The sequence below is a fragment of the Ammospiza nelsoni genome, chromosome 5, assembly GCF_027579445.1.
Source record: "Ammospiza nelsoni isolate bAmmNel1 chromosome 5, bAmmNel1.pri, whole genome shotgun sequence".
NCBI lineage: Eukaryota > Metazoa > Chordata > Aves > Passeriformes > Passerellidae > Ammospiza > Ammospiza nelsoni.
In genome coordinates this window covers 51843793-51854651 of record NC_080637.1, presented here as the reverse complement: position 1 = coordinate 51854651, position 10859 = coordinate 51843793, and positions in this window count along the sequence as shown.

Genomic DNA, 10859 nt, shown 5'->3' with positions numbered 1-10859 from the left:
GCAGCATTCAAATTACTTGGCACTACACTTTGGTTTATGTAGCACAATTTCTAAATAACCATTGCCAGAACATGAAGTGGGATCTAGAGATACTTCCCATGTCACTATTGTTAGTCAAGTGACATTACATGTGTGGTTAACTGAGCACTGAACTAAATGTGACAGATTTGGAGATATAAAAATAATGTAAAATAATGTGACTTTGCTCTCCATTTTCTTCATAGTTCATCAAAGAAGTAACAGAAACATATTCTTTAAAACAGAAAGTGATAGGTAATAACAAGCTGATTCTTAACCACATTTCATTCCTACCATTAGTGTACTATTCCGTAAAAAAAATTTTTAAAATTTAGAGAGTATTTACCCAAAAAAACCCTACCAAAGCTGGCAGTGACTGCCTTGTGTCTCCAGTGCAGGGATGGCAATTAGTATGTAGTGTGCAGGGAAGATGCAGTGGATAGAGCACAAGGCTGTACCTGCCTTTGCAGATGCAGAGGAACAAATCTACATGATGCCCAGGACAGATTAATGCACAGGAGTGTGCCTGGGGCTCCAGCTCTGCTTTGATGTCAACAACATATTTGTTTTCCTTATTAAGAAATGCTTTTAGCCCTCCTGGCCATGAAGGAAAGCTGGAAATGACAACCCGTGTGTCGTGGATGGAGCAACATCTGCTTGAATCTGCTGTCAGCGTCCAGCAGAGAGAAGGGCTGTATCTAAAGCCAAAAGGAAATCACAGGGACTTTTTTTTTTTTTCCCTAAATAAAGAAGACAGAGAAGATTTTTCATTTTTAAAAATTCCATTTTCATGGATTCCATAACAAGAGCACTGACAATCTGAAAATGTCTTCATTTTTCAAAGCTTACTCCCATAATAAGGCAGCTAAATGGAATATATCAGACAATTGGTTTTATTTTTGGCAACCTAAACTGCAAACAAGCTTCAGTGTTCGGCCAGAAAGGAAATTAACTGTCCTCTTACATTACCGCTATTGTAGGCAGGGGTGGGGGGAGAGAGGCAGACCCTGCACAAGCTGCCCCAAGCAATGCTCACCAATCTGTGCCCAGATTCCTCTCTGGCTGTGCAGGGGCTCCTCAGTGCCTTGTCCCGGCCATGCAGAGCTCAGCTCCCCTCTGCTCTGTCGATATGCAATGGGGGTAAATTTTCACTTTCTCCTCCAGACAGGCTGTGGAAATACTTACTGGATCATAAAATAACAACTCTCGTAGTCGTTTTCAGCGTCTCACCAGTGACTGAGAGCTCATCAGCAAAGGAGGCTGAATGAGTCTGGAAAGAAAACCACAGAGAGGGGTGATCTATCAAGCAGCTCTTGTCTTTTGCTTTCTGGGCTGAGAAAATGCCCTTTCATCCCCTTACAAGTTGTCTGAACCAGACAATTCTCACCTGCTCCCTCCTCTTCCTCCCCTTTCTCCCCCTGTGGCAGTGCCATAGCGTGTGTCACAGCCGCGGTGCGTTTAGCACCTAGTGGCACTTGCTGAGGACACAGACAAGGGACCAAAACGAGCGCAGGGAAGGGGGCTGGGGGCCACAGCTGAGGAAGAAAGAGTTCATGCAAATCAGTCACTTTTCAGGTGATTCATCAGTCCTGCCCGTGAGACAGATCATCCCACCTTCTGCAGAGACTCTGGCCATTTATAAAAGCTTTTCGTACGTCCTAATGCATCTGCCCCTCAATGTATGAGCAGAAGCAATCTCAAGTCTGGCATTGCCTTAGCTTTCCAGTACTTGACTCTGCAGCCTCAGCTAATAATGTTCTTTAGGCAGACTTTCTGGTGTGTGATGTTATGGATAAAAAGCAGACAGTTCACTTGAAGAGAGGCTGGGTTGGCACACAGCTACAGAAATGTTGCTTTCCTGTAACAAACTGCAAAAAAAGAAAAAGAAAAAAGTCAAACTATATATAGCCCAAACAATTTTCATAGCCTGTGCCAATGGCACATCAGAAAATACAGAAACATGTTTGAAATGTCTGTGGTTATAAAAACATGAGATGGTTTCTTGCAGAAAATGTATTTGAAGTGCATGAAAGTGGCTGTGTTAGATGTCACCCAGAGGAACCAAACTAGGGCTTTCCTGCCTCAAAGGCATAGACAGCTTTAGCAGCTGGATCTGAACTTTGGCTCAAGTGTGTGCAGTCCGTGGGCAGATCCACAGAAGGATCTGCAGTTAGCTGGCAGATCAGAAGTGCCCATTTCTCTGAAGTTTGAGTTCTGGTGCCATAACATGAGTGGAAACACCATGATTCAAAGAGCGACCTCAGGAGAAAAACCATGCAAACCACGCATTTGCCCTGTAATTGGACAGTTTACTTTGGTATGCAACTCAATTTCCCAGCAGACCCCCAAGGGCCCATCCAAACCCTAACAGTGACTTGCTGCTCTCCTCCAAAGATCCTTGAGTCACAAGAGCCTCTTTCTACCCCTGCTTCTGCCACTTCAGCACTTGGCCTTTCTCTGGAAGGATGCAGCAAGGAAGCTCTTAATGGGTCCCCGTGGGGCATCACAAGAAGTCCAGGAGTGAGGAAGAACATCAGGCACATAATTCATGACCTGCCTCAGGCAAAAGGGGGCAAACAACAACAGCAGCAACAAAAACAAAAAAGCTCTTCCCTCCAGAGTGGAGTAATAGGAGTTCCCACAGGAGCCCATTAAACAAAGCAAAATGCTGAGAGCCTAGGAATATTGTGCACTTCATAATTTTCTCAGGATCCCCATGGATAGGACAGGGAAAGTTGCAGTGCTGTCTAAGTGGAGGGAAGGAACCTGGGAGGTGTGTGGGCTCTGCCAGGCAAGAGGGATTTGTACCTCCTTGGCAGGTGGAAGAATGTCTCCTTTGTGTGCCTGCAGGTGATATTTTTCCTTCTCTAGTCTGTACATGGATGTCTTGTGCTCTCCCAAGATTTTTGCAGGCCCTCAGTGGACTGTTAGTTTGTTCTGCCATTTTGCCATCTGGCCTGCCTAACACGACTGTCCCTGGCAGAGGTTGAAATTTTGATGTTTTGTCTAAACTTGGAAGTGACATTTTCTTCAGGTTTTGTAATTAGAACTAATGAATTGCTACAGTGCAATCTGTTTTACTTTCTCTTCATGGAGTTTGACCTGAATTTTAGCACTGACTAAGATGATGTGTTGACAGGACAGGCTGCAGGGGTGATATCTCCAGTCTGCTCTGCAGATGTGTCTTGCTCCTGCCCAGAATCTTCTGCTATTAAGACTTCATTATCTATTGCTCTCATTTCTCTGTCAGAAAAGACTTTATTCTCCTCTTGGGACTACATTTGTTATGACTCTGAGGACATATCTTCATGCCCTCCTGCCATTTCTATTCAGGACCTGTAAAGAAATTAATACAAACCATCCCAGCTCATCCTGAAATAATACTTAAGGTCTTGTCAGGCAAGAGGATTCAGGATCAGTTCACTCCCTTCACTTTGTGAGATAAGTATGGTTTGTGGTATTTGACAGACAAAATCACAAATTATTTTAATCTTCCCCACTATAAACTTCTTAAAATTGCATGTATAGGTGCTGCAAAGACTGAAGTTTAAAGAAGACAGGGAAACTCTCAGCTTCTCATGTGCTTTCTAGAATAAGTCACCTGAAAACAGATTTTAGCAACCAGCCTTTAACTGATTTTAAGTAACTGGGTTTCCTTATAGATATTGGATGGTCTCTAAAGTTTCCTGAAGAGAGGAAGTGGAGAAGAAGGTGCTGATCTCTTCAGCCTGGTATCCAGTGCTAGGCTGTGTAGGAATAATTCAAAGCTGAGCCAGGGAAGGTTTAGACTGGATGTTAGGAAGCATTTATTCACTGAGAGGGTAGTCAAACACTGGAACAGTCTTCCTAGAGAAGTGGTTGATGCTCCAGTGTTTAAGAGGCATTTGGATATTTCCCTAAATAACATGCTTTAATTTGGTTAGCCCTGCATTAGTCAGGCAATTGGTCTGGATGATCACTGTAGGTCCTTTCCAACCAAAACAGTCCTATTCTATTCTATTCTATTCTATTCTATTCTATTCTATTCTATTCTATTCTATTCTATTCCTAAAATTCTTTCCCACCCTGAAAAGCTGCAAAAACCCTTTTATGCATAAAATCAGGGTTGCTCTTGGCTTATAAATCACAGGCTTTAGTGTATGAAGTAACTGCAGGAGAATCCTTGCATGCAAATCAGATGGGTAAGACTACCACTTCTCATTCTGTGACATCTTTTCATCATGGGAATGTCTCAAAGTGGAAGATGAGGATGTAAGACAATTTCACTTCCCCACCTGGGCTGTCTCAGCCCTGCTGTGCTTATCCCACAGGCCATGCTGCCCTCTCCTGCGTGGCTTTGAGAGGCAGAAATATTCAAGCAGTGATCCCCTAATGCTGGCTCTGTCAGCCTGAACATTGAATTAATTAGTGGTAAATAAAGCACTGTTTCACAACACTGTTTGCAAAGCCCATCATGTGAAAGAAAGGTGGTTAAAATCCATGCAGGGTGCCAGAGCCAGTTGGGAACTTTATGACATGGTACTGCTTTTTCCTTGTGGAAATCACAGCAGTTTTAGAGGACGGTAAGGCTGGCAAATCCATACATGCTGGAATCTGTGACCATCCCAGACAGATAAAAACCCTGTTACACATGCAGGATAGAATTTCTTTATTCCCACATAAATTATCTATGCAGTAACTGTTTTCCAGGATACCTCACTAAATGGACTGCTGAATTTGAGAAAAATATCTACCAAAAAAGTGGGCTTAACAATATAATATAATATAATATAATATAATATAATATAATATAATATAATAACTATGCATCCTGTTAATCAGGACAGACAGCACCCTTAGGAAAAACACACATGCTACAACTTTCCCCAAATGTTTTTTGTTTTTTTTTTTCCATCTATGAGACCAGGAAACTGGGTCAGCTGCAAAAACGTGCATTTGCTCTGCACACACGGAGCTCTGCACTACCAAGCTGGTGTTGTTTGGATTCACTGTTCATTAAAATAAAATAAATTTTAAAAATTCTTCATGTTCTTGAAACATGCTGTTCCAATAGTCTTTAAAAGGCCATTTTGCCATGTTCAAGATTACTGCTTTATTTAAAAACAAATTGATTACAGTGGGAAAGTAATTGAAAGTTCAACAGGAAGACAAAACATTTTATTATGATCAAAATGAAATGTTTTTATTGAACTGAGACTAATAGACTGAAAAAAAAAAGCTAACCCAAAACAAAAATTACGTTCTTTTTCGAGTCTATCAGAGTTTGACATTTTGTTCTGGCTTGGTGTGGGAGCTTACAATCTCAAAATCTTCCCAGCATGGGAAGGCTGCTTCCCATGAAACTTGTAGCCAGGCTGTGAATTACTTCTAGACCAGGCTTCTCAGGAATGAGACAACAGATGCCTGCTCCACCCCATTACTGTAACATGAACATTTCCCTCACAGCCAACACCCTGATGGCCAGCTAAACCAGCTAAAGGCTGACTCCTGCTTAAGTACTCACTTGGTCTGTCTGTGCTGTTTTTTTTCATATAAATACACTGAAAAAAGCCAACGTGGTTAAGAACACAGAACAAAATTAACTTAGTCTCACACTCCCAATCTGCGCATTGAATGGTTGGTTTGGGAGTGGAGGATGTATGTACTGTACTCCAGGCATGTAACTTTTAGACAATTAATCTACGCTACTTCTTGAGGCTTTTTCTCTTGGAAATACAGGAAGAGAAGTGCATCCTGAGGGGTGTTAGGTACATTTCCCTCAGACATTTGCCTAAGGATACCTTTAATTGCCCATTGGCAGAGCCAGTCTCCTCCTCGTTGGCCAATAAGAGAGTTTGCCATGCCACTGTTTCAGAGTCCCTTCTGCTGGCATCTCCTTAATGGATGAGGCTTTAACTGCAGGTACCACTGCAGGACAACAGCAGCTCAGCATTGCACCAGTGATTCCCAGTTGCATTCAGTGCCTTCTCCTTGTCTGCATCACCTGGATGATGAAGAACCATTCCAGGTCACCAGAAGTTCATTTCCATGCATCACCACAGACATATATTCACTACCAAGCAACAACCCATCTGAAATAATGAGCTACAGGTCATGGACTTTATGTTTTACTCTGTTATTGATTCCTTGGGCTTATCCCTCTCCTTTTTCTCTGGAGAATTGGTTTCATTTATGTACATATGGATTCTGTGGCCTTCTTCAGTAGGTGGGGAGAGAACTGTTGTTCTCCCCCATGTTTGCAAGGATGGACCTCATTAAGCATGTTCCTTCTTTATTTTTAGCTTTCCATCAGGCAAACAGCAAAAAAATCAAAGCTTGTTTATAGCCATGCTGGACAGTTCTCCATGTCAATTGCTGCCCCATGGCCTGAATTGTTATGAAAAGGACAACCTTTCATCTCTCCAGCCCTTTCAACATATAACAGCTCCTGCTCCATTCAAAGCAAATTGCTCCCTATCATGAACTAACTAAAGATTTTTGATAGAAAAACCTCTGCAAAGGGCTATGGGGGGCTGGCAGTGGAGAAGAAGCATTATGAAATACAAGAATGGATTAAACAGAGGGTGAAGTTGTTAAAAACCACCTCTAAATTATGTAATCAGTGACCTGGGCTCAAACTGTTTGTCTCCTTCCTCTCTTGCAATCCTGCTGCTGCCATTAAGGGTTTTGGCTTGGGAGAAATATTTTTCTGAATCTGTTTCACCTTGATGGATTATGATGCCATTTTAAATGTCAATTGATAATAACTGTGCCATTAAAAAAAATCATAAACGTTATCTGTTTAAACCTACAGTGTCCCTTTTAATATTATTTCTAATTTATGGGCATTTTGAGGAATCTACAGAGACCACAGGGCTAATAAATCCGAGGTGAAAGGGGCTCCAGAAGCCGGCTGTGTGAGCTTTCCACTAGATCACTGCCAGCTGTTGAACTTTGAGGAGATCAGAGCAGCTCAGGTGTCGCTGGGGGGATTGATGGAGTCCAGTACGGCATAAATGATGGAAGACAACCTGCAAGGACATGAGGCTTCAGAGGTGGTGTGGGCAATTTGCAGGTGCAGGTGTGTCTCTGGCTGCCTGAGCTGGCTGACTTGCTCTGAACAGCTGAGTGAGCAGAGGCCCTGGGAGAGGAGCTGCTGTGAGCTGCAGCATCCACGCTGTGCATAAACACTGGACAGCTCCGACTCTGAGTCACATTTGTGCACAGAGTTTAAAGGAGAAGCTTCAGAGGCTTTGGAAGGAATATCATCCCATTATTGCCTTCATCCAGTGGAAGAGACCAGTGGGCCAGGAACAGTCCTTTTTCATGACTGACAGGGAAAACACAATTCTTCTTCCTCCTTGAGATAGCCAGTATAGGACAAAAAATTCCAAAGTATTGATCTCAAGTAGATTTTAAATCTATGCATCCAGAATTTTTCACTTTCTGAAATTCTTTAATTTATAAACCTCAGGGGCTGTGTGGACCTCTAGATTTGCCTGGCACTGAGAGGATGAGTTGAGAAAATCAACACGGCACAATTTTGTTCTAGACAGCCGCCTTCTGCTGAAAGGGTTTCCTTCAGAGCTCAGCAATCCCAGAGGAAGATGTGTTTCCTGCCTCAAGGAATTTATAGACTAAATTAGATGGGTAGCACAATAATTGTAACAAATGAGAGTCATCTGCATTTCCAGGTCAAGCAGAAATATAAAAATATCCCCAAACTACCCTGCAAAAGCCGGCATATTAGAACTTGGCAGAAAAATAACTTCTTCATTCTCCGGTAATTTAAAAGTAAATAATTTCTTGTTTTGAAATTAAATAATTTGTTACATTTCAGCAACTCAGTCATTTGAGAAAGGGGGTCAACTGAACTATTTTAATTTGCAGAATGTTCATTTGCATTTCAAGGGTCTATTTTTTGCCACTCATCTTTATTTTAACATAATACAAAGCAAGGAAATTCTGGGTGAGCAGTAATTCCAAAGGCAGTATTTAATATTTTTTTTAAATTAATGAAATTGCATTTATCACTATTTTCCCACTTCTGCATTAAAAATAGTAAAATGTTAAAGTCTTTTGGTACTACTTAAACATTTTGATATCAAACCTGCCTTTTTTTCTGAAGAAACTTTTGTACACAAAACATGGGATTTATGCATCATTACACTGCTGCTTTCTAATCCCCTTTCAAGAGTTGTCACTTATTTATCCTATTTCCTACTTTGTGCTTGTTTTGATTTCAAATATAGAAGAACAAAAGTATATTTCTCAGTTGACATTGCCTTCAGTTTCAATAAAAAAGTACAATACAATCAGAACAAAAATAAAGCCTTCACAAGGACACTTTCAAGTTGTAAATTTGCATGTGAGCATCTAATTTAAGCACACACAGAAAATCAACCTGTCACTGCAAGCAGCAGGGAGGTTTAAAGTTGCAGACCGAGACAGACTAGTTATACAAACATGCACAATTTGATTTTGTGACATGGGACTACAGAATCATCTCAGCAGGTGCCTGCACAGAGCGAGCTGGTGGCAGTGGAGACAGGCAGTGCAGGCACTCTGAGTATGGGATAATGCTGAATTCACTCATGACCATAGAAAAGTATTTATTCTATTCTGAGATGGAAACTTGGAGTCTGCCTGTCTCAATTCTCTTTACTTCAGAAATTTTTTAACATGAATGCACATGTACTTCTGCCAGAACGCTACGTTTCTCCCTTTCAAAACTGTGTGTGTTTAACACAGCAAAAATTGAGCTGGGGCAAGGACCAGGGAGAGGAGGTATAGTTTTTGCCCTGAGAGTCTCTAGGCTAATTTACTCAGCTATTTTACCCAAATATATGGATTCTTTCATGAGGAGTACTGGGATCTATCAGACTTTCCTGTGAAATCCTCCTCTTCCTCCTCCTCCTGCTCCTGCAGCAAGATATGAGCTCCTTGAATGCCTAGGTTTTAATAACAAACCAAAGTTTTCCATTGCAAAGGAAAATGTTGCCTTGCTTCATTTAATAATTGAAGCAGACGAATCCATAGGTTCCACTCCTGCACCAATATAGATCCTTCAGAAAAATGGACAGCAGTGGAGGCTTCAAACACAGACATCCCTAAATCTGATTTTCCTGTGCCTGAAACGTACAGTAAAAGGTAGCACAGTAAACATCAGAGAGTTCAGACTAAATTAATACAATGAAAGCTGGGTCAAGGACTCTCAACTTGAGGCATCTGGGAAGTAAGATTTGAATCCATTGCTGTATAGGATGCCAGAAAGCAAGAAAAGTGGCTCCCTTTTTAGTGCCTCAGGCAAACAGAGTAGGGAAAATAGGGTGTCTGTAAAAGAATGTACTAGGTTTCTCCTTGTGCTTTTTCATGGGTTTTGAATCAGGAATCACAAGGAAAAAAGGGAAACCCTCTTATTAAATAGGCACTTTTAATCCAGGATACGGATTCAGAGCTCCTTTCTTTCCTTTCTCTCTGCATACACACAGCACGCTCACCTGTTCTCAGCCCATAAATTACCCGCTCTCTCTCTAAGCAAAGAAGGGGGACACATCCCTCTTTGTGTGCCCAGCCGGGATCACAGCCTGGCAGCAAGGCTGGAGAGGACAAAGCTTGGCTAGAGAGACATTCCTCCAGTGCAGGGATTGAAACAGGAGGGTGTTCCCTGCTTCATGGAGAGGGCCACAAGAACTTTTGCACCCACACAACAGCTGCCACCTCATCACACAACCAGGAAGGCACAAGATCCTCCTTTATGGAAACAGCAGAGGGATGCGAAGGGAACAAATGAAAACACTTCCCACTCTAGGGCACGTGTGTTGTCAGTGTGAAAGACACTCACTGGTCTATCCTGTCGCCTAGGGAGAAGTTTGGTTCATAAAATCAGATAATTAAATATTCTTCATCACTGCTGCATCATTTTGAACCTCTTCCATTGTTCTTTCCTCATCAGCCCCCACTGTTTTTCCAGTACCTAGAATCTGGAAAAAGCCGAAAGCCTTTCATCTTATCAGGTGTGGTTTATTGCCCCCTGGTTATACAGTAATTTTGGTCTCCACTCCATGAAAAGGTCATACGATGGGATATCAGCTCAAGAATTGTCAGTTCGCTGGACAAATAAGGCAGGGACTGCCAATACAATTATAAGAGCCTGATAAGGAAGGCACAGAGAAGAGCCAGCAGGAAAGGGAGAAACGACCATAGCAGTTTAAAAGGTGAGGGGCAATCCCAGAAGAAGGCAAGAAATGCCCCTGGGGGGAGGGAGAGAGAAGGAACAGGAGTGTATCTAACCACATTCTTCCCAAAATAAAAATTAACAAGAAGATAGAAGTGGCTCAGGAGAGGAATCACAGGTATTCACCCTCATTAACCGGGAAATCTCCCGCTGTGCTCGATGCCTAATTGGGAGGCTTAAGCAACTGGTAGGATGATTATCAAGCTAGCTTGCCTCATAGCTCAGGATGGAAAGAAAATAATGTCTTCTCTTTACAAGTATAGGTGGGGGTAGAAGGCACTAATTCCTGCTCCTACACGTGTTGCAAGGACCATCTCTTTTTCTCTTGTGACTGATAAGATGGCATGATGTTGAAAAGCACCTGCTTGGAAAGTTCAAAGGGTTTTCACAAAAGAAGAAAAGAGAATCTGAACCAAAGCTGATGGCTAGGAGGGATGGTTGAAGGAAAACCTGGGAACTGCTGATGAGGAAGCTTTTCATATGTGACACCTCCTTGTATGCGAGAGAAGTTTACAGGTTGTCTCTCTTGCCAGTTAATGGCCCGAGGGTCAAGTATTTGTCCTGCCAATTATTTCCTTAACTCCATAATGGTACAAATCCAGTGAGCTTTTTGGAGGTTTCAGGC